Below are 22,065 nucleotides of genomic sequence, written 5' to 3'. Positions count from 1 at the left end.
TTTCTACTGGTTTGAGTATTCCTCCCTCCTATCTACACCTGACTCACTTAGGGGTTATACAACCTGTAACTGATTTTGAATATGTTAGTTTTTCTTGGATATATGTGGCCTTGCTGGGAAAAGCACTAGCTGGATTGTGTCCACAAAGCTTTACCAAGGACAAACTTCTTTTGGTCTGTCACTCCTAAGATGGCAGTTCTACAAGGGTGAATGTAGGAAACAATTAAATGATACAGGTCCCAACCATAGAAGGCTATGAAATCATAAAAGTAATACTTGGAAACAATGAGAGTAATATCTGATGATTAGTTATTTGTTATTTTGAGTAAGGGATAAACAGACTTGTTGAAAAGCCATTTGACTAAAGAATTTTTCTTGGATTTCTGAGTTTATTTATTGCCTTACAAAAAATAATCCTATAATTGATTTGAATATTGGCATAGAAGAGAGAGGCTGTTGAGACTTTGGCCGAAAAAATCCCTTAAAAGAGTGTGGATTTATATTTTTTAAACTTCTTGGGCTGTGTATGCATTCCACCTGAAAATACATGTCTTTTGCCTGTTCTAGAAATGTAGTCAATCATCGAATATTGAATATCATATTGAACCTTGCCAACAAGTATTTTCTTTTCTTTCCTTCTGAACTCCTATTAGATAATGTTGAACCTTCTCACCACATCCTCCATGGTGCTTAGAATCTCTTTCATTTGTTCCATTTTTTCAGATCTCTGAGCTACTGTCTGGAAAACTGCTCAGATCTCTCAGTTGTACCAGTTCTCTCTGCCACCAGGTCCGATCTGCTAATTAGCCTGTAGATTGAGGTTTTAATTTAAATTGTTGTATTTTTCATTTTTGCAAATTCAAGTTTGATTTTTCTTTTCTTCACATATGCTTGTTGTTTTTTTCACAGTGTCTTGTTATTTTCCAATGGGTTCTATCTATCCAAGTTTTGGGGACTATAAATCCTGCTGTTTATTGTGTCTGATAACTCTGACACACGTGGATCTTTTTCAAACACATTTTTCAGTTTTGACTGAGAATTAAACTTCAACAAAGTTTGTTTTCCAAATATGAATCCTTCTTCTTTGCTTGTAGCTATATCTTTCCTGTGTGTGTGTGTGTGTGCGTGTGTGCGTGAGCATTCATGTGTTATGTGATTTCCTGTTAAGCGCCTCAAGGATATCATATTAAAAATAATTCATCCAGCTCTCCAAGTAGTTGTTACATGAGAGTTTCTCAGTTGGCTTAGTTTGCCAAGTTACCAGAATTGGAAGTCAAATTAAACTATTGTCTTTGCATGTTTCAGTCAACTCTCTTAATATCAACAGGCATTACTTGGAGCCATTCTGTGGACACTTCAGTTCTTTAACTTGGCCAGTAAAAATACTTGGTTACAGCATAGTGGTTAAAAAAAACAAGCTTTGGAGTCAGATTGTCCTAAATTGGAATCCTCGTTCTTTTATTCACTAGCTTGGTAACTGGCCGAGTTATTTAATCTTCCTGATCCTTGGCTTCTTTGTGTGAAGAAAAAAGAAAGATAAAATATATACCTGAATGAACAGTAGAAATAATATGTATATAAAACACTTAGCATAAAGCTTGGCACATAGTATAAATTCAAGAAATGTTAGCTCTTCTTCTCAACAGAGATGACTTTATGAGTCATCTTAAGCGTCTGTAAAGTGATAAGTCATCTTTGTTGCACTCTGAGCTAGAGTATATTCCAATTCAATTAAATTAAGCTAAAACTGATTGAGCACCTATTCCATACCGCATATTGTGCAAAGTTCCTATTCAGGCTTTTCTACCAACTAACTGGCAAGTTATGCCACCTCCTATGGCCAGAATTTCCTTACGGTAAAGCTAAGATGATTTTTCAGGCCTCTTCTAACTCAAACATTTTATGATTCAATGTACTGTCACAAAAGTGTAATATTCACATTCTATTTACAATGGTCACAGCTATTTCATAAATGGATTTAGGAAGATATAAAAATCCATGTCGTTCCTTTTTGCGTAAATTCCAAAGACTCAGGCTTGGAAGGAATTGGTGTTGAGAACACAGAGGAGAGGCTGGGGAGCAACTATGCAGCTGAGTGATTGCAGAGTGTCCAGTGCAATCTGACAATGACATTTCAAAAATCCATTCAACGATTCCTATCCATCCTTTATCTCCAGGGAGGTATACTTCTTGTCAGTTTTTGCTTTTCAAGAAGGTATTGCTCAGATTTTTATAAAAAGAATGAGATACGTTTGAATTGTCATGACTGAAAGAGCTCGGATCAACTGGCACTTCACTGTAACAGGAGTTAATTCAAAACAGACATTCGTCACCTTTATCACTTTGCTCAAGAGAACTGCAAAGCTACAAAACAGGCTGGCAAAATCCCTACCCAAAGAAACAACTGTTCTGCAACCACTGAATTATTTGCTGATGTTTTATGCATTGAACACAGAAATATAATTCTACTTTCAATATCCCCTGGACTGAAATATGTATTATTTGATTTCAACGTAGCAAACCTAATCTAGAGGCTTCTGACAAGAAGACGAACCTCCTGCAGGCAGAGTTGTCTCTGGTTTCTTTGGAACATTTGTGTTCTTTGTACAGTTGTTATGCCTGCACAGCAGAATAATATTTGCTCTCATTCTATTCCCAAGAAAATTTTAATTGTTTTTTTAACTCTTTCAAGGGAGAAAGTAATAATAATACAGGTAATCAAAACATGAAACAAGGTTCAATTTCACTATCATTCCTCAAGACTGCTCCCAGTGTAATGTGTACCAAGAGGGACTAATTTAGTAGATAAACTCAGCAACTATATTGTGTATTAGACACATCAAAACAACATTAGTTTGCAAATCACTCCTGAACCTTAATAACATTGTCTTTAGTAACAGAACATAGACCTTATGGTGGCTTCTGAGAAGAGTATGATTTTTGTCTATCCAGATTAAAATATTTCCCTAGTTAGTTGTCAGAGAGAATTAATTTATAATGAGTGTTACACAAAAAAAAGGTTGAAATAGCTCCTTAGAGAGGACTATTTTATGGATTTGTAACGAGCTCAACAATTCAAGGCCTTTGCTAGTGCATCAGATTTATAATAAAAGGCAAGAGACAGCCTTTTGGTTCCCAGTATTTCTCAGCTTTGATTGGAAACATATTTCTATGCAGGATTCATTTAACTTCTGCTAGCACTTTTGTTCCTTTCTAAATCAGGGCTACACACAAATTTCATTTTTCTGTATAAGTTTTCAATTCTGTATTTAGCAGTGACCAAATTAAATAAGCACAAATCCCTAGTCAGCTACACAAGTGAATCAAAATAGGCAGACTTACCATCAACCTCAGGGTCACATGGTCCCATTCCAAATTTCTGTTCACCTAAGTATGTGTGTGTGTATGTGTGTCTTGGGGGTGGGAAGACAGGAGACAGAAGTATTTCAAGCAGATATAATGACAAACACAAAGGTTTTGGATGCAAAGAAACTAATGGTGTACTTTAAAAATTGAAAAATGTTAACTGAAGTAGAGTAAGGCAAAATACAATTTGGTAAAGGGGTAAAGCAAAGCTGGAAGAAGTAAATTTGCACCAGACTCTGGAGATGTTATATATATATCTAATTTTAGCAAATGCCTATCTATTTCTGCTAAGGATTGAGGGATAGCTATTCTCAGTCACATTTTTGTGATCATTTCCTCTATGAATTATGAAGTATTCATATTCCAGAAAAGTTGATGAGGACCTCTGATGTTTCCTCTATCCTAGCTGCTGCTTCCAATACTCTCTGGCCTGGGGCTTCCCTCCATCTGAAAGCCAGCAGCATCTCTCCATCCATTATGAGCACTGCAGAGACAACCACGTTTTCCATGGATTCCAAAATGCAGGGCTCAGGGGCTAGCATCCCAGAACATATGTGTATCTGAGGTCCTGCCACCCACTATGGCGTAAATATAAGCAGAGTCCTGGTGCCTGCCGCTCATGAAACCCACAACTCACCTGTATTTCCAGTTTCACAGGAACCAAGAATTGGTTCTCCCTCTAGGATTGGGTCACATGCCTTTTCTTCTCAAAGTACCCTTTTCTATACTCTCTTAGGCCTTCTAAACAAAGGCATTCAAAGATATCTTCAGTGATATTCTGGAAAAACAAAGGAATTATTAATCTCCACTATTACTAGGGCAAGAAGTCCAAAAGACAGATGCTTGGCTGTCCTTCCAGAATACAAATGGAAGGAATGTTTAGCTTTTCATTCTTTGAGTCTCCTACAGGAGACTTAACGTAAGACAATAAGGTGACATCTAAATGAATTTTTGTGCCACACAGACCATGTTAAGGAGTTTGGACTTTATCTTTACGCCTATTCTCAGTTGCTTACTGTCAAATGAGATGACAGGAAGGAGCAAAAACCTTGGCACTAGATCCATCTTTTCCAGGGTCATATATAAGGGCTTCCAGAAAACTCCATTTGGAAGGTAAAGGATGGTCCAAAGTAATGACAAATGGAAATGAGAGCAAGGAGCCTGCATCAGGACCCAAGTCAAAGGAGAAGCAGGATCCAACAGAGGAGGACCAAGCACAGAAAGAAGGGATATGGGGGAAAGGCAACGAGAGGGCAGGTAGACAAGGAGCAGGGAAGAAAAAGGGAGAGTTCCAACCCTTTAAGCTGACGAAGATGCTGGATAAGTTACCTAGGAATAAACAGGCGTTACCTTTCTAACCCAGGTTAGTAAAGACAGAATCCCACCACTTTAGCGCTCCACCCCAAGGTGGGCAAGACCTGGCAGCTCTTTCTATACTTTCTGCTTCAAGGCAAGGATGTTTCTCACATCTAGGAGAGATGCTAAACCTACCTATGTCAAGTGGGGATAATAAGCTTTCACCACAGCATACTCATAAAAATAAGAGATAAGGCATGGAAGCAACATAAATGTCCATCCACAGATAACATAAATGTCCATCCACAGATAAATGGATAAGGAAGATGTGATACATATATATATATGTATAGATGTGATACATATATATATGTATTTATATATAATGGAGTATTAGCCATAAAGGTAATGAAATAATGCCATTTGTAGCAACATGAACGGACCTAGAGATTATCATACTAAGTGATGTAAGACAGACAGAGAAAGACAAATATCATATGTGTGGAATCTCAAATATGATACAAATGAACTTATTTACAAAACTGAAACACACTCACAAACATAGAAAACGAACTTATGGTTACCAAAGGGGAAAGGGGGAGGGAGGGATAAATTAGGAGTTTGGAATTAACAGATACACACTACTATATATAAAATAGATAAATAACAAGGTTCTACTGCATAGCATGGGAACTATATTCAATGTCTTGTAATAAACTACAGTTGAAAAGAAGATGAAAAAGAATATATATATATATATATATATATATATATATATATATAGCTGAATCACTTTGCTGTACACCAGAAATGGACACAACATTGTAAATCAACTATACTTCAATAAAAGAAGAGATACTGTGTCTAAACTGCCTAGTAGGCATTTAATAAATGATAATGTTATTTTTGCTGTGTCAGCAACTCTCAAAACCCTGAATACATACACACAGGACCATCTCCAATTGTCACATAAAACACAATTGTCTTTTTCTTGTTTTCTTTATTGTTTTAATAACATGCTCTTCATTTAAATAGATTGGTCAGTAATACATTTCTTCACATTGAATACACTTTTTCTACCAACTTCCACTGTGGAGGGCAGGTGTTTCCAGACCCCCACGTTAGCTGCACGAAAATTTTGCATCCAGCTAACTGGAGCATCCAGCTCCACATTCCACACCAGCATGATGAACGATCTGGGGATTTTAAACTCTTCCATGAATGAGTCATGAGTAGATTAAAAAAATAAACTGAGTGTACTGAATTTACTTCCCTTGACACTCAATTCAGTGATCTCCTGTGTGCTTTCTTCTGACCATTTATCTTTTTCAGGGACTAAGAGTTTTCTTGTCTGAGATAATCCTAGTGAAATTAACCAAAGAAGCTTGGAAACAAATTAGGGGAGGGGTGTGTTTCCAATGCCTGCCTCTGTGTCTGTGTCATATGACCTCAATGTGTGCCTTGGCCAGAAAGTGGTTCTCCACCTAGTTTCAGGAGCTGCTGGACCTTGTCACTTTTTTTAAAAAAAATATTTAATTTATTTATTTTTGGGTGCGTCAGGTCTTAGTTGTGGCACGCTGGATCTTCATTGCAGCATGTGGGCTCTTCCTTGTGGTGCATGGGTTTCTCTAGTTGTGGTGCACGGGCTCCAGAGGGCATAGGCTCTGTAGTTTGTGGCCCGTGGACTCTCTAGTTGAGGCGCATGGGCTCAGTAGTTGCAGTGCGTGGGCTTAGTTGCCCGGCGGCATATGGAATCTTAGTTCCCCAACCAGGGATTGAACCCGCATCCCCTGCACTGGAAGGCAGATTCTTAACCACTGGACCACCAGGGAAGTCACCCGTGTCACTTTTAAGGAGTGACTGACCTTTCCTTGCTTTTGTCAACTGCATATTGAGAAAGAACAGAAGTATTTGTTTGGAAGTCCCTCATGTGATCAATAAATAAACACTGTGAGTGTTAGTTACAGACACAGAAGGCCTGACAGGAACAATCAGTGACATCTCCCCTGACCACCCTCCTTTAGGCGCCCATGGAAGCTTTCACCTCTTTTCACGGCACTTTCAAAGTTGCAACTTTTTTTTTTTTTTTTTGTGGTACGCAGGCCTCTCACTGTTGTGGCCTCTCCCGCGGCGGAGCACAGGCTCCGGACGCGCAGACCCAGTGGCCATGGCTCACGGGCCCAGCCGCTCCGCGGCATGTGGGATCCTCCCGGACCAGGGCACGAACCCATGTTCCCTGCATCGGCAGGCGGACTCCCAACCACTGCGCCACCAGGGAAGCCCCCAAAGTGGCAACTTTTTTAATGAAAAAAAATTTTTTTCATTTTTCCTGTGAAACATATCATACGTACAAAAAGAATATATGATAAAAGTACATTTTAAAGGCTAATAATAAGGTGAACATCCTTGAAGTTCACCACCCAGGATGAAGCAAAAGACCATCGTCATGAACACTACAGTCCCCTGGGTGTCCTGAATGAATGAATCCTCCTCTCTGTCCTTAACAGATGTGACCACTGCCTTGAATTTGTTGTTAATCATTCTTGCTTTATTTTTTTTTGTAAGGATTGTACATATCCTTAATGGTGGAGTTCTCTAGGGAAACAGAAACAATAGGATGTATATAAATATGGAAAACAATTTATTATAAGGAATTGGCTAATGTGATTATGGATGCTGGCAAGTCACGAGATCCGCAGGATGAGTCGGCGAGCTGGAGAGCGTTGGTGGAGTTCTAGTCCAAGGCTGAAGGCCTGAGACCCAGGAGAGCTTTCCTGTCTGAAAGCCAGCAGGCTTGAGACCCAACGTTTCAGTTTGAGTTTGAAGGCAGGAGAAAAGCAAGTATCTCAGTTCAAAGGTCATCAAACAGATAGAATTCCCTCTTACTAGAGGGACAGTCAGCTTTTTTGTTCTAGTCAGGCCTTCAACTGACTGCATGAGGCCCACCCACATCCAGCGGGAAGAGAAATCTGCTTTACTCAGTCTCTTGATTTAAAGGTTAATCTCATCCAACAACATCCTCACAGAAACAGCCAGAATAATGTTTGACCAAAAATCTGGGCACCTCGTGGCCCAGTCATTTTGACCCATAAAGTCAGCCACCACAATGGACATACCACGTATGAATGTATACCTAAATAGTGTGCCTTTAATTTTGTCTCGTTTAAAACCTTACATGAACGGAATAATTCCACATGCGTTTTTCTGTGGTTTTCTTTTACTAAACATCATGTTTGTTCGTAGTTGATTCATGTTTATTCCTGTTTTTTCCCCACTATTTTATATGCTACTGTCTGACAAACTACAATTTATTTACCCATGCTGCTCTTGATGGATATTTGAATTGCTTGCAGTTTTGTACAATTCTCAAAATAGCTTCTAGGACTATTCTTATGCATGTTTCCTGTTGCTTTTGGTTATGCTATTCAAATCTATTCTATACCTATAGTAGTTAAGATATAGGCCAGTAGTTATGATAGATTAAAGGCCCAACGAGTCTGTGACTTAAACAAGGTAGAAGTATTCCTCTCTCCCAAAACAGTCTGAGCATAAGCAATCCTGGATTGATATGATAGATAACTATTATGCCTACCCAACTATGCCAGTGGACACCTCTCACTACACATAACACAACCTTTTCTCCCCAAGGACGACAATCCATCCCTGAAATCCCCTCCAGAAGTGTCGAACTGCTGGGAGATGCCCTGTTCACTCCATCAGGCCTGGCTCTGCAAGACCCAGCCACCTACAATGAAGGCTATTAATATGCTCACCCTCGTCCCTCTCCTACATGGTCATGGAGTATGAATAGAATATTGGCAATAAAAAACTCCTCACTGAGAAGAGGGAACTTTAGTCACACCCAGGAGTCATTCCTCTATAGGAAAATCTAAATGCTACCGAGCATGTGGAGATATACTGCCCTGGCAATGGAGGAAAATTCTTGTGTAGCCCATGTTGCAGTTATTGTTTCAGGTCTGGCAGGAACTCCTTTGTCCTTTGTCCTGTGGCTCTGCCATTAAGAAGGAGCTTCCCTACCTCTTACCTGTCCTGTGGCACACTGAAGTGGCTACTAGAATGTGTGCCTCCTCGGTGACCGATAGTATTACAGGCATTTCCTGCTTCTCCGGACTTGGGGCTTGGGACTGCTTTAAGAAGTCAACAAGCACAGATTTTTCAGGCTAGGCTTGTGGGTTCTTTGGCAAAACTCCCTTAGGCTTCTTAGGTTGCTTGCTTCTGGTCAGTTCCATGTTGGAGTTACTACAGCCAAAGACCTTATGTAAAACAGAGCTCTTCGAGCAGTGCATTGGGCATACTGTTTAGCCACAAATAGGTTACAAATACATCCAAGATATTGTTCCCTTTGGGCTCTACTTGGGATGATCAGAGCATGCAGTCTGGTCACCACTGGCTATGAGTAGCTTCACTGATATACCCCTATGGGCTATACAAATATTATATTATATTTTGCGTGCATGAGTGAACACGGTTGGAAGGCACTAATCTTAGCAGTTTTTCAGTTCTGGACTTTTATTAATGATCTCTGTGCTCTGCCAGCCCTGCTCTGCTTCAACTTATTGGCGGCCACCTTGAAGTCATTCAAAATAAAGGAACTGAGAAGGAAGGCTGTGTCAGCACGTGAAAAACCTGCCAAAGTATCTGAGGAGACAGATTTACCAAGTGATCTGCGCAGGCCCCCAGATTTCCAGCCTGCCCTGTCTGCATTCTCAGAGTCTGTATTCTGAGTAGTGCGCCTTCCAAGCAAATGTCACCTAGATTCTGTTCCTGTAGCTCCACTCCCAGGGACTAAGTCTGTATTTGTTATGATGTAGATGTTGTACTGAAGACCCACAATAACAGTGATTTAAGCCAGACAGGAGTTTACTTCCCTCTCAAACAGCAGTTATCACAAAAGCAATGGAAGGTGTTTATAGTGTCCAGGGCCCACACTCCTTGCTGCTCTTCCCTCAACACATGGCCTCCATCTCCCGGTCCATCGCTAGCTCTTACCTTCACATTTCCATTCCAGCCAGTTTCCTTCTAAGGACATGATCCAGATGGTGTAGTTACCACTTTCACACTTTATCCTTTAGCAAGAATGTGGTCACACAACCGCACCTGGGTGTCAGGGAAGTTGGGAAACATAGTCGTTATTCTGGATGCTAAGTAAGTATTTAAAGGAAGGGAAATAACCCCAGATATTGAGGGAAAGTAGCTGTCTCTGCTGTAATCCTTATGATTTTTCTCTGATCTAGCAATTACTGAGTATGCTGTTAAAAATCTCCTTTTAGGGCTTCCCTGGTGGCACAGTGGTTGAGAGTCCGCCTGCCGATGCAGGGGACACGGATTCGTGCCCCGGTCCGGGAAGATCCCACATGCCGCGGAACGGCTGGGCCCGTGAGCCATGGCCGCTGGGCCTACGCGTCTGGAGCCTGTGCTCCGCAGCGGGAGAGGCCACAACAGTGAGAGGCCCAAGTACCACAAAAACAAAACAAAACAAAACAAAACAAAAACTCCTTTTAAGCTAGTGGATTTGTCAGTTTCTCCTTGGATTCTGTTAAGTTTTGCTGTAAGCTATAATATTAGGAATATACAAAGTTAAACATGTATCTTTCTGGTGAAATTAACCATTTACTAATATGCTGCGATCTTCTTTATCTCTTATAATAACTTGTCAAATTCTGTTTTGTCTAAAATTGACTTTTTTACCCCTCCTTCTTGTGGTTTGTATTTACTTTATATATCTTTTTCTATCACTTTACTTTCAATCATTTTAAGTTCTTTTATTTTTGAAATATTTCTCATAAACAGCATACAGCATATTTTATTGATATTCAGTCAACTTCTTAGTTCTCTATTACAGTAACTTATCCTTCTAGCGCTCTATGAGCATTTGCATTGTTTCTAGTCTTTTGTTGTTACAAATAGAGCTGCAATTTTTAGCCACTTCCTGATATCAACTTGTATATTTTTTGGCATACCTTTGGGATAGATTCTTAGAAATAGGGCCCATGTGTACAAGAGTAAATGTATATGTAACTTTACTAGATAGTCTCCTCCATGGGAGTTGGAGCATTTTGTAAGACCATCAGTAGTAAATGAGAATGTCTGTCTTCGGTATTTTTACCAGTTTGGTAGCTGCAAAGTATTATTTCAGTGTATTTTTATTATGACTGAGGTTTACTATCTTGTCCTATGTTAAACAGTCATTTGCATTCATTTTCTCTATGGACTGTCAGCAATGCCTTAAATTATGGTTTTGGTCTCCAGCCCCTTGGTCTTCACACTTAAAGTCAAGCCCCCTTGGTTTTCACACTTAAAGCCAAGCCCCAGTATCAGGTGATTGAAGGCTGTAGTAATGGAGTCTCAGAGGAGCCTGTTTTCATTTCATTTCATTTGCTCCACCCAGAGCTGGGGATGAGACTGAAATGATCTCATCTGTGGGATGGAGTTTGGCGGATTCACTCCTGTGTGATTACTCCTTAGGGTCCACCCTCAGTAGGGTTTCTGACCTGATCTTTCTTCCTTAGCTCCTGGTTTGTTTCCTGTCCCCCTCTCACACGTGGCCTGTTGAAAACGAGCATCAAGGATGCAGACCTTCATGCCCATTATAGCTTATTCTAGAAAATTACACCATTCTTATACCAAGCCTACCACATTTTTTTCCTCTTTATCTGCCACTCAGTTGTGGTTTTTTAAAAAAGTGTTTGAAAAACAATTTTATCCATCATTCTGAAGTCTTCTGAGTTGAGTTCTTCTGAGTTGAATTCAAAAATATGCAAATGAATATTTGAATGACATCTGTTCCCTTTGTTATGCGGTCAGGTTCACGAAGACTGGAGCCACGGCTTCTCTGCTCACCACTGGTCTCCCAGGGGCCAACATAGGACTAGACTAGTGGATGTTCCACAGTAATTTTTGAATGCATATGAATGCATATGAGCATCGTAAAGACCCTGGAGATGAATGGGACAGTGGAGACCCTAGGGGTGGCTTCCAGAAGCGAATTCAAACGCTGGGAACGCAGCTGAGACAGGTCGGCAGCTCTGGAGTGGGGCGTTTGTGCCAAGGATCAGTACTAAGCTGACGTGGTAGCTGATGCGGGGATCTGTAAGCAACAGAGATGGACTGAAAAAGTGAATTAGCCACTGTTACTGACTAGAAATAAAATAATAAAGTTATTCCCATTGCCTATGTATTTAGGAACTGGAGACAACGTGACAAGGAAGGAAATCGGAATCAGGCATGAAGGGACAGAAGGGACATTGAAAGAACCACCTCATGAGTGGCTGAACAAGAGGAAATCAAAGAGACCAATGGCCTGCTTCCTGCCAAGGTGGAATAATGAGGGCTGGATCTATAGTCCCCCATCACACACTCTTAAAGAAACAGATAACCAGAAAAACATATGAAAAAATGTTTTTCAGGCAACAGACAACAGACAGTGCAGGGCAGTGAGTGGCCTCTGAGAAAGGGGACACAATAAGGAGAGAGCTCTGCTGTTGCCCCAGCTCACTGCTTGGAAAGTGTTTCCAGGCCCCAGTGCAGGAAAAGGAAACCCAGGCAAGTCCTCCAGGTCTCCCTGAGTTGGGGAGATGCAGGTGGGAGCTTTTGAAAGCCCAAGCAGCTAGACCAGAGAGAAGTGCACAGAGCAGGCACTCTGGAGGTCTGCATACTAACCAGCTCTTACATGTGAAGAAACTAGCTGAGGCCAGGGAAGGAGCTACGGGAAAAGGAGCAACTGGAGCCATCCCTGGAGCTCACACAGGCCTGGGATAGCTCCTGTTCCTGCCCGGAAGCAGACAAACCCTGTAGCCCGTGGAATGCTGGGCAGAGTACTCAACAGGATATCACCTTCAGAGCGGGGCAGCATCAGCCCTACAATAAGGCTCCTCCAATCCCACTTTACAGAGCTTGTAGAAAGAAGCCCTCAAAAAGATCCAAGAATTTCCAAGTAATCTATCTGGATGCCAGCACAGAGTTCACGGGTATTTTTTAAACTGAAAGAAAACCCAGCACCCAGTAAGGAAAAATTCAAGACATCTGGCATCCAACCAAAAATTATCAGACGTACAAAGAAGCAGGAAAATATGATGCACAACGAGTAGAAAAATCAACTTATCAAAACTGACCCCTAAGTAACACAGATGATAGAATTAGTACCAATTACATTAAAATAGTTATCATGACTATAACTCGTATGTTCAAGAAAGTAGAGGAAAACACAAACATGGTAAGGAGAGCTATGGACGATATTTTTAGAAGACCCAGATTGAACTTCTAGGTATGAACAGCACGAAGTCTGAGATGAAAAGTACACAGGATGAAATTAAAATATCCTAGACACTAAAGAAGAAAATACCAGTGATTTTAAAGATACAGCAATAGAAACTATCCAAAATGAAACACAAAGAAGAAAATATCTGAAAAATGATGAACACCAGTTATAGAACAACTTTATGTAGAGCTAATATATGTGTAATTTTAATGGAACTTTTCTATATCTTGAGTTTGGTTGTAGTTATATGATTTTATGTGTTTTCAAAACTTGCCAACTGGGGACTTCCCTGGTGGTGCAGTGGTTAAGAATCCACCTGCCAATGCAAGGGACACAGGTTCGACCCCTGGTCCAGGAAGATCCCACATGCTGCGGAGCAACAAAGCCCGTGCGCCACAACTACTGAGCCTGTGCTCTAGAGCCCGCGAGCCACAACTAGTGAGCCCACGTGCCACAACTACTGAAGCCCGCATGCCTAGAGCCTGTGCTCTGCAACAAGAGAAGCCACTGCAATGAGAAGCCCGCGCACCACAATGAAAAGTAGCCCCCGCTCACTGCAACTAGAGAAAGCCCGCGCGCAGCAACAAAGACCCAACACAGCCAAAAATTAATTAATTAAAAACAAAAAAATCTTGCCAACTGTACACTAAAATTAGGGTGATTTTATGGTATGTAAATGACATCTTAATTTTTAAAAAAACATGGGGGGAAAAGTGACCAGTATCAAGAAATTGGACCAATCTGAACTTCTGTTAACATAATCTAGGGGGCATTTGTGCACTTGGTACATCTTCCTTCATGTTCAGTGTTCAATGTTCACCTCAAGGGCAGAAAGACCAAAGTTCCCTATCCTGACTCTACCCTTATTAATAGTAGAAACTTAGACACATGACTTAACCTCTCTGGGACCCAGTTTATTCACCTTGAAAATGGGGATAACATTGATTCACTCACTCATGCATTTAGTCCTGCATTGAACAATACTTATTGGGTGCTGACAACATGCCAGGTACTGTGCTAGACACTGAACAAAAGGGATGCACTGTTTGCCTTCAAGGTGCTTGATCACAAAATCACAGAATAAATGACAGCAACAGAAATATCCAGAAATCACCTGGTCCCACATCAGGAAATCGATGTCCTGAGAGTGATAATAACTTACTGAAGGGTTTTGAGTTTGTTGGTGGCAGAGCTGTGAGTACAACCCAAGTCTCCTTATGTAAAAATGCAGACCTATTGTTAAAAATATGGTTGATGACAGAAAGTTCTTCTTTGTTTCTTTTTCCTCTAGAAAAAGGTATTTCCTCTTTAATCTTGAGATGGAGATTTTAAATCAGTGGGCACTTGTAGAAGCCAGGCTTTTTCAATGATGATGATGATGATGATGATGATTTTACCTGGATTGCGCTTTCAAAAAAATGTAACCAGTCATCTACATTTTTAAAGGCAGGAAATTACATAAAAGTTGGGATGCTTTGCTGTCCTTAAAGAATTTTATAATGTCTGGCTGTACTGGTACTGAAATTCACATTCTAATGGAGCAACAGTCATTGAAAAAAGGTACCTGCTTCTCCATGCAGCAGGGGCCTCGGCTCGTCAGTGCGGTAGCCCTCACCCAGCCTACTTCTTTTATTTATGTTACCTTCTTGGCCCTTAGGAGACTATATGTATATACCTTCAATTTTATGAGATGACTTTCTAATGACTGGTTTTAGTTACCACCCAGCACAGATTACACTGGGCATCTCAATCTTCAGCGGTTTTGCAAGGCAGCCATCAACACAAAGTATCAATAATTCGGGCCCCAAGCCAGGCTGTAATAATACTCAGCGATCAAGGAGTCTCACGGCAATAACTAGAGGCTTCTCTGGCCACAGTCCATAGATACAGGATGTGAATCTTTATGTATAAATAAATGCTAAGGGTATTGCTCCTCTGTTTTGATTTATAAATTAATATTTAAAACTTGGATTTTGCTTGCGTTTCCAATTCAGGAGTTCATACAGCACGAGGTAATTTCTTTTGCCCTCCGTTGGCCTCCTCTTTGCGGCTTTGCCTTGGAGTTCATTCTAGTTCCATAAATCTGCATTACAAGGCAGCCCATAAACACAGAAAGATACCAATAAGTCAAAGTCACTCTCAAGAACCAGGCTCTTCCTTTATTGGCACTACAGAAATGTTTAAACACTGTAAAATATATCCGTCCATGTTCTCTGAAGTGTTTCATAAAAGGATAAACTGGATTGTGCCTTAGAGTGGATGTGCCATTTGGATAGCTAGCTATCCTCAGTGAGCTTTGAACCCCATCGTTGCAACTAAATCAAACTGTTGGAGTTCCATGCCGAAGAATGTCCCCACAGCCCATGGGGTGAAAGCCTTCCCGGAAAAGGTACAGCTGAAGTGTCAGAGCAACCTGAACGTCTAAGGTTGCATTTTAATAGCTGCAGCCCAGAGGGCTGGGGTGACATCTAACTCCCACGTCTAGTCCTGGCCACAGGCTCGGTCGGCAGTCTTGGGCTGGTGTGATGCCTTGGGTGAAGGGGAGAGGAAGCGCTTGTTGCATAGCCTTCAATGGTGTACTGGGTTGAAGAGTGTCCTCCCAAATTCACATCCACCTGGAAACTTGGATGTAATTAGTTAAGTGAAAATGAAGTCATACTGGATTACGGTGGACTCTAAATCCAATTACAGTTGACGAACAACACAGGTTTGGGCGCCACAAGTTCCCTTATACATGGATTTCTTTCACTAGACACGTACTACAATACTACACAATCTGTGGTTGGCTGAATTGATGCAGGACTACGGGGACAGAGGGCCGAATGTAAAGTTATATGTGGATTTTTAACTGCACAGAGGGTTGGCCCTCCTAACCACCACAATGTGCAGGGCCAACTATACTGGTGCCCTAATAACAGGAGTGACACAGAGGTGCAGAGGAGACGCACACAGAGGGGAGAGGGCCACATGCAGATGGAGACAGAGATTGGAGGGATTCAGCGACAGGCCAGGGACACCAAGCACTGCTGGCAACCGCCGGAAGCTGGGAAAGGGTAGGAAGTCTTCTTCCCAAAGGTCTTCGGAGGGAGCATGGCCCTGCTAGCACCTTGACTTTGGATTTCTAGCCTGCAGAACTTTGGAAGATAAAGTTTCTATTGTGTGAAGCCAAGTAGTTGGTAATGCCTTTTAAAGCCACCCTGGGCAACGAATACAACATGGAAATGCAAGGCAATCTAAAGGAGAAGGGTTGCTGGAGCGCTCCAGTACTGGGCTGGAGACAAGTTCAGGACAAGATCAGGCCCTTAGAGCTTATGGGCTCATGGCGGAGAGGATGAGGTAGATCAAGAAAGACTTAGCAACATGCATTAGGACTGTAAGATACAGCACACAATAAGTGACATATAATATCCAAAAGCCAAAAATTTAAGATCAAATATCTGAGATCATGCTTTTCCTTTCATCACCATGGTCTAAATTTGTGGGGAGGATAATATCTCAGCCCTTATAGCCCATAAATCCATAAACCCACTTTAAAAAGCTGATAAGGAGGGAGGAAGAAGGGGAGAGGTTAGGAGGAGAAAAAAGAAGTGAGAAAGGAGTGGCAGAGACGTCTTTTCAAGGAGTGATATGAATGTTTACATACGTGATTCATGTGGTTCAGTCCCAGAGAAAAGTCGCAGTTAAAAGAACACAGTCCGTATATATATAACTGATTCATTTTGTTGTAAAGCAGAAACTAACACACCATTGTAAAGCAATTATACTCCAATAAAGATGTTAAAAAAAAAAAAAGAACACAGTCCGTGTAATCAGAAGCAATTTAGAAATAACTCAAGTCCTTTATATGTATCTCTTGAACACCAACAAGGGACACACAATTTCCTGCAATACTTGTTTAAAGCTCCCATTTTTTTTCTTGCTCTGAACACTGCCCTCACATGCCACAGTTGCTTTCCTCAACTTGGGATTCCTCCCAAATCCCTCCGACTCTTCCATTTATGTGCCTCTTTCCATGCTCCTCTCTTCTCCGTTTCCTCCAGATTGTCCGCTACAACAGTCTCAGAATCAGTCTATCAAAGCGGGACCTTCGTAGGGGTGGGAGGTGGAGGGCACCGTGGGGAAGTGGATAGACTGAGAAGGTCAAGCCATTGTCCTCTTGACTAAGCAAGGCCTCGGGGTAAGACTGGGAACACCCAGAAATGAATGATTTTTACCCCTTGATACTGGGTTGGGGGGTGCAGGGGCAGATTATGTTTTGAAACTTTAACCCGTACTTCGTTTGCTGCCATATTCTGCTACTCCAGTTCTTCTTTCCCCACAGCCCCCAGTTCAGGGTAGAGTTGTTATAGCAGAAATACAAGAAGAAATAAAAAGACAATGTTCAGCTTCTGAGTTTCAAAATACATGTTATAAATTGTGATAGAGACACCAGCTTAAAAGAAAACGTTTTGACCTTTGCCACTGAAAAGTAGATATCCAAATACATGATGTAATACTGTGTTTAATCCTGTCTCTGAGGTGATAAAGGTCTTCTGGACTCGACGGGATGGGGCTGGGGGAGTCAAAGGGAAAGCAAAGTAGCAAGGCGCTGGCAAATGTGCCCGAGTGCACCTCCATTTAGGGCTTTCCCTGTGGAGCCTTGGGGCCTGGGGTCAGGTCCCCTCAGCTGGCCTCTGCCTTCAGGAGCACTTCTACGGAGCGGGCACAGAATCACCATACAGTGGTGGCGTCCTATGACAAATGACAAGCTTCCTCTGGTAGTCTTCCCACTTTCTGCCTCAAGGCTGTATCTAATGATGTCAGAAAACAAAAATTATAGGGAAGTTAAACCTCCGGGGGCAATGTTCATCCATTGGGGTGGGAATGGGGAGGCGGGCAGGAGCCAGAGAAGGAACCCCGATGGTTTCTCCTTAAATGTTGCACCCTAAGCATTTCACCCTTCCTCATTCTGGCCATACTTAGCTCTCTCTCTCTCCAGATCCCCATCTTTTCATACCTCGCAGTGGTAAAGGTGCTCCACTGTGAAAACCTTCAAGATACTGTACTCTCTCTCATGTTTCCCTGACATTCTGCCCACACCTATGGAAATAAGTAATCCTCAGTATTATTTTGGTGGGACAGCCTGCCCCCATGAACTGCCCTGTGCTCCTATCATTTTTAAAAAGTGCTATTCAAATGATGAACTTTCCCAGTATGTCTTGATCAAGTGAGAGGCACTACGGCTGCCCTTCATGATGGAAACCTGATGCTTGTATTGTCTCTAAGTTGTATCCTGAAGAATTTGTATCCTATTGTAGGACAATCACAAAAATGACTGAGCACAGCATCAGTTCAGCAAATTAAGGAATGTTAAATCTCCCCAGATCAAGGTTGTTTTTTCTCTCTACCACAGAGTGTAAACTTCTGTCTTAATCTTAGGCAAATACTTTTAAAAGCAAGCTATATTTGATTAGGGTGAGAAAAAGGAAGAAAAAATTAACATTAGCCACTGTGGGATCCATTTTCTATACTTGCTCTGATTAGTAAACAGTCCAAGTAATGTCTTCCAAGGATGATTGATTTTAATTTTATTAATAAAGTTACGGCTTTTATTATGTAATTTCTTAAGAAGCTTTTTTTTTATGGAGAAATAGCACTGTAAAGTTCACAGTCCCTGAATGAGACATCGCTCCAAATATGAAACAAGATTAAACTTGACAAGCTACTCCCCCAATGTAGTTTGTTCTTGTTTTCATATATATGTAAAAATTATATTGTGGGAATTGCACACAAACATCAATAGAGCAAGTTCCACAATGTGATGATTACAGTAAGGTTAAGGAAAACTTTTTGCTTTTCAATCTTAAATATATTGTAAGAAATTTAGAGGGGCCAGATTAGCTATATACATTTTGACTCTTACTGGAAAAAGAAATCTAAATAATGAATGGATTATACACTGAAGTAGTGTAAAGTTGATAACACTTAACTGAAAAAGAGACAATCTCTCTGGGCGGCCACTAATCATGTGCACAGTGCTGGGTGGGTCCTCCAGTCCTTGGAGGTGAATACAGGTGAATACAGGATGGGGATGGAGCCCAGATCCATCAATCCTACCTCTTTCTTTTGCATCTTCTCCTTCATAATCTCCTTAATAATTGCTTTCCTCAGCTTTCTATGGTTGGCTCTAGCAGCAATGAAATTAATTTTTTTTTTTTTTGCGGTACGCGGGCCTCTCACTGTTGTGGCCTCTCCCGTTGCGGAGCACAGGCTCCGGATGCGCAGGCTCAGCAGCCATGGCTCACGGGCCCAGCCGCTCTGCGGCATGTGGGATCTTCCCAGACCGGGGCACGAACCCGTGTCCCCTGCATCGGCAGGCGGACTCTCAACCACTGCGCCACCAGGGAAGCCTGAAATTAGTTAATTTTGATCAGGAATATATCCGAACCCTAGTCTCTCAAGTAGTAGGAACAGAAATTGTCTTGTGATATGCAGCAGATCAGGCTGTAAGCTACATAGAGGGGCTGAATCTCTAAGTGCTGGCAACCGTCCTCAGAGGGCGGGAGTAAAGCTGGCATGAGAGGTGATGAGTGAGAGCCTTGCGACATGATGCTCTGGGTTCCTGTATCATCAGTGACACAAACCCCCAACCCTTGACATTTTGAGAACCAACCAATTCTCCTGTTGACCTAAACCATTTTAGTTACTTTTCTATAACTTCCAAGTGGTAGAATCCTGACTATTTCAGAGGAGATCTTAGTTGGAACTTAGCTTATTTATTCAATGATAGAGCTATGTCTCAAGTACGTCTGTTGTTCCAAGTACACTATCGAGGCTGTGCGGTTCCATTTCAGGCCCAGTATTCAGAAAGCTTGTTTCCCTGGGTGCAACAGCAAAGTAGCCTCCAAAATTTGAAATGAAGGTATTCCCTTGAGACCTGAGATATAAACTCAAAACACAGTGGGCCAACATAGAGAAGAGTTTATATTTGAGATTATCTTCAATATTGAATTGGAGTTAATCCGACTGTAAAGGCAAAAGTAGAAAGAGAGATGGAAGGAGAGGTAGGGATGGAATGAGAAGTAGGGAAGTACATTCTAAACTTTAATGTGCACCCAGATCCCTGAAGATCTTATTAAAATGTACAATCTGATTCAGTAGGTCTGGGGTGGGGCCCAAGATTCTGCATTTCCAACAAGTTTCCACGTGACACCAACGCTGTTGGTCCCTAAACTACACTTTTGAGTAGTGAGGTACTTTACCATACTTCAAAAAATGAAAATAGTCTAAGGAACAGACTAACAATGATGACAACAAAAATAATAATACCTCATTGATGTCATTATCATATCTAAAGAATACATCAATCAGAAGGGTAGGGAGGAAAGTCAGAACTAATACAGAGACAAGAGAGAGTCAGAAAAGAAAAAAAAAGTCAGAAAAGCAATGTCTAAAAAAGGACAGTGTCTTGGCAAGAAGAGACCCACTTTGCAGTTAATCCCTGTTGTGAATATAGATGTACTGGGCTCTACATTTCTAATGACGATGAGCTTTTTTATTCCATATTTGCGGAGCAACCTTTTGAATTTTATTTGCCTTTTTGTATGGCTTTGCCATAGGAAGGAAATGGGCTCTCCAGGTTAAAATGAATAATCTACTCCTCACGCGAGTTATGTTATTCCTTGTAAATCATTAAACTGTCATTATGTTTATAAATAACAGCCTCTGTGAGTTTAGTTTGTGTGACTCAGCATCCCTACCTCCAACTGCTTTGCAGCATCAAAGAGCTGGAATTTCTGATACTCCAACCAAATAAAATAAAATAAGTAAAACTGAGGGTGTTTAAATTATCACATTGAAATGCCACCACTTGAGGTCTATTAGCAACAAGATGTACCTCCTCACCTACATCTGAGATTTCTTTGAAATTTATCATGTCCTATAAGATAGTGGGTCAGAATACTGATCTTTAATTTGTTAACTGGTGTCATTTTGTGATTTTCTTTGTTTTTAATATAATTATTGTTTTCTTTTTACTCATCGAATAGATCCTGATATTGGAAATAGCCTTTCTCCATCTTCCCCATTCTCTCTTGATGGTCTTGGGGCCCATTGCTTTATTTACAATTTGCTTTTCTTTACAGTTTCAGAACATTGTCTTATTCACTATTCCACTGGACTTTATCCCCCAATTATTCTTTTCATTCTTCCTTTTCTATTCTCAACAAAACAGGAGTGTTATTTGAACACATTTCTACATAATTGGTTGTGTGTATTGTATTAGAAGGCCAGTCAAATTCACCTTTTCCATTAATAAACCTCATATCAGTATGTCACACATAAATTAGGAACTGTTAGAAAGGGATGTCTTCACTATGTGAAAAGCAGTCGTACTTTGGCTGACGGTCATCACTGAGCTTCCTAGTTTTGTGTCCACATTAATACTATTCTTTTAAACTGAGCTGCCTTGGTGGCATCTTGTCAAATCATTCATCAGGGAATACAAAAAGGGGTGGGATGGACTTTAAATCACTCTTGTGTTAGTTGACTATTTAATCCATGCAACAACTAGACCAAATTAGTTGAGATGTCGATGGTATTTTCCTCTATTAATTTATGAAAATACGAGGAGCAAAAATTGGGAAGATGGGTGGAAGAAAAATAATGGTTTGTTATAGAGTCTCTCAGGAGAAAATAAGAAAGGATCAACAATTTATTTTCATCTTTGTAGGATTACTTTTTTTGTGACTTGGATTCAGCTCAGCAATTTAATTTCAGGTGTACAGACCTGCCGTCATGTGAAACTGTTACTCAGTTTTCAACACATGTACACCACTGGGGCATCTGCTGTTGACTTGATTCCTCCCCAAACACTGGAGAAGCTAAACATGAGTTATCTGAATTTTCTGTGTCTCTTAGGAACCAAGCCAAATTTGTATAAAACGTTTCAGACATCTGAATTTCTGTCCATAAACCAAACTTTTGGGCTGCATGTTAAATATGTCATTCTACCTTATTCCACATCTATTCCTCATTTCCTTTCTCTATATGCATGCATAATCCCTTTTAGATTAAGATTTATTCTGGTTTGTGGCATTCTTAATTTAACAGAATATTAATTGTTAAACCTTACTATCTACTAACTG

Source organism: Orcinus orca, chromosome 6 (assembly GCF_937001465.1).
Source record: "Orcinus orca chromosome 6, mOrcOrc1.1, whole genome shotgun sequence".
In the NCBI taxonomy this organism is placed as follows: domain Eukaryota; kingdom Metazoa; phylum Chordata; class Mammalia; order Artiodactyla; family Delphinidae; genus Orcinus; species Orcinus orca.
Note: the sequence above shows the minus strand (reverse complement) of the source record.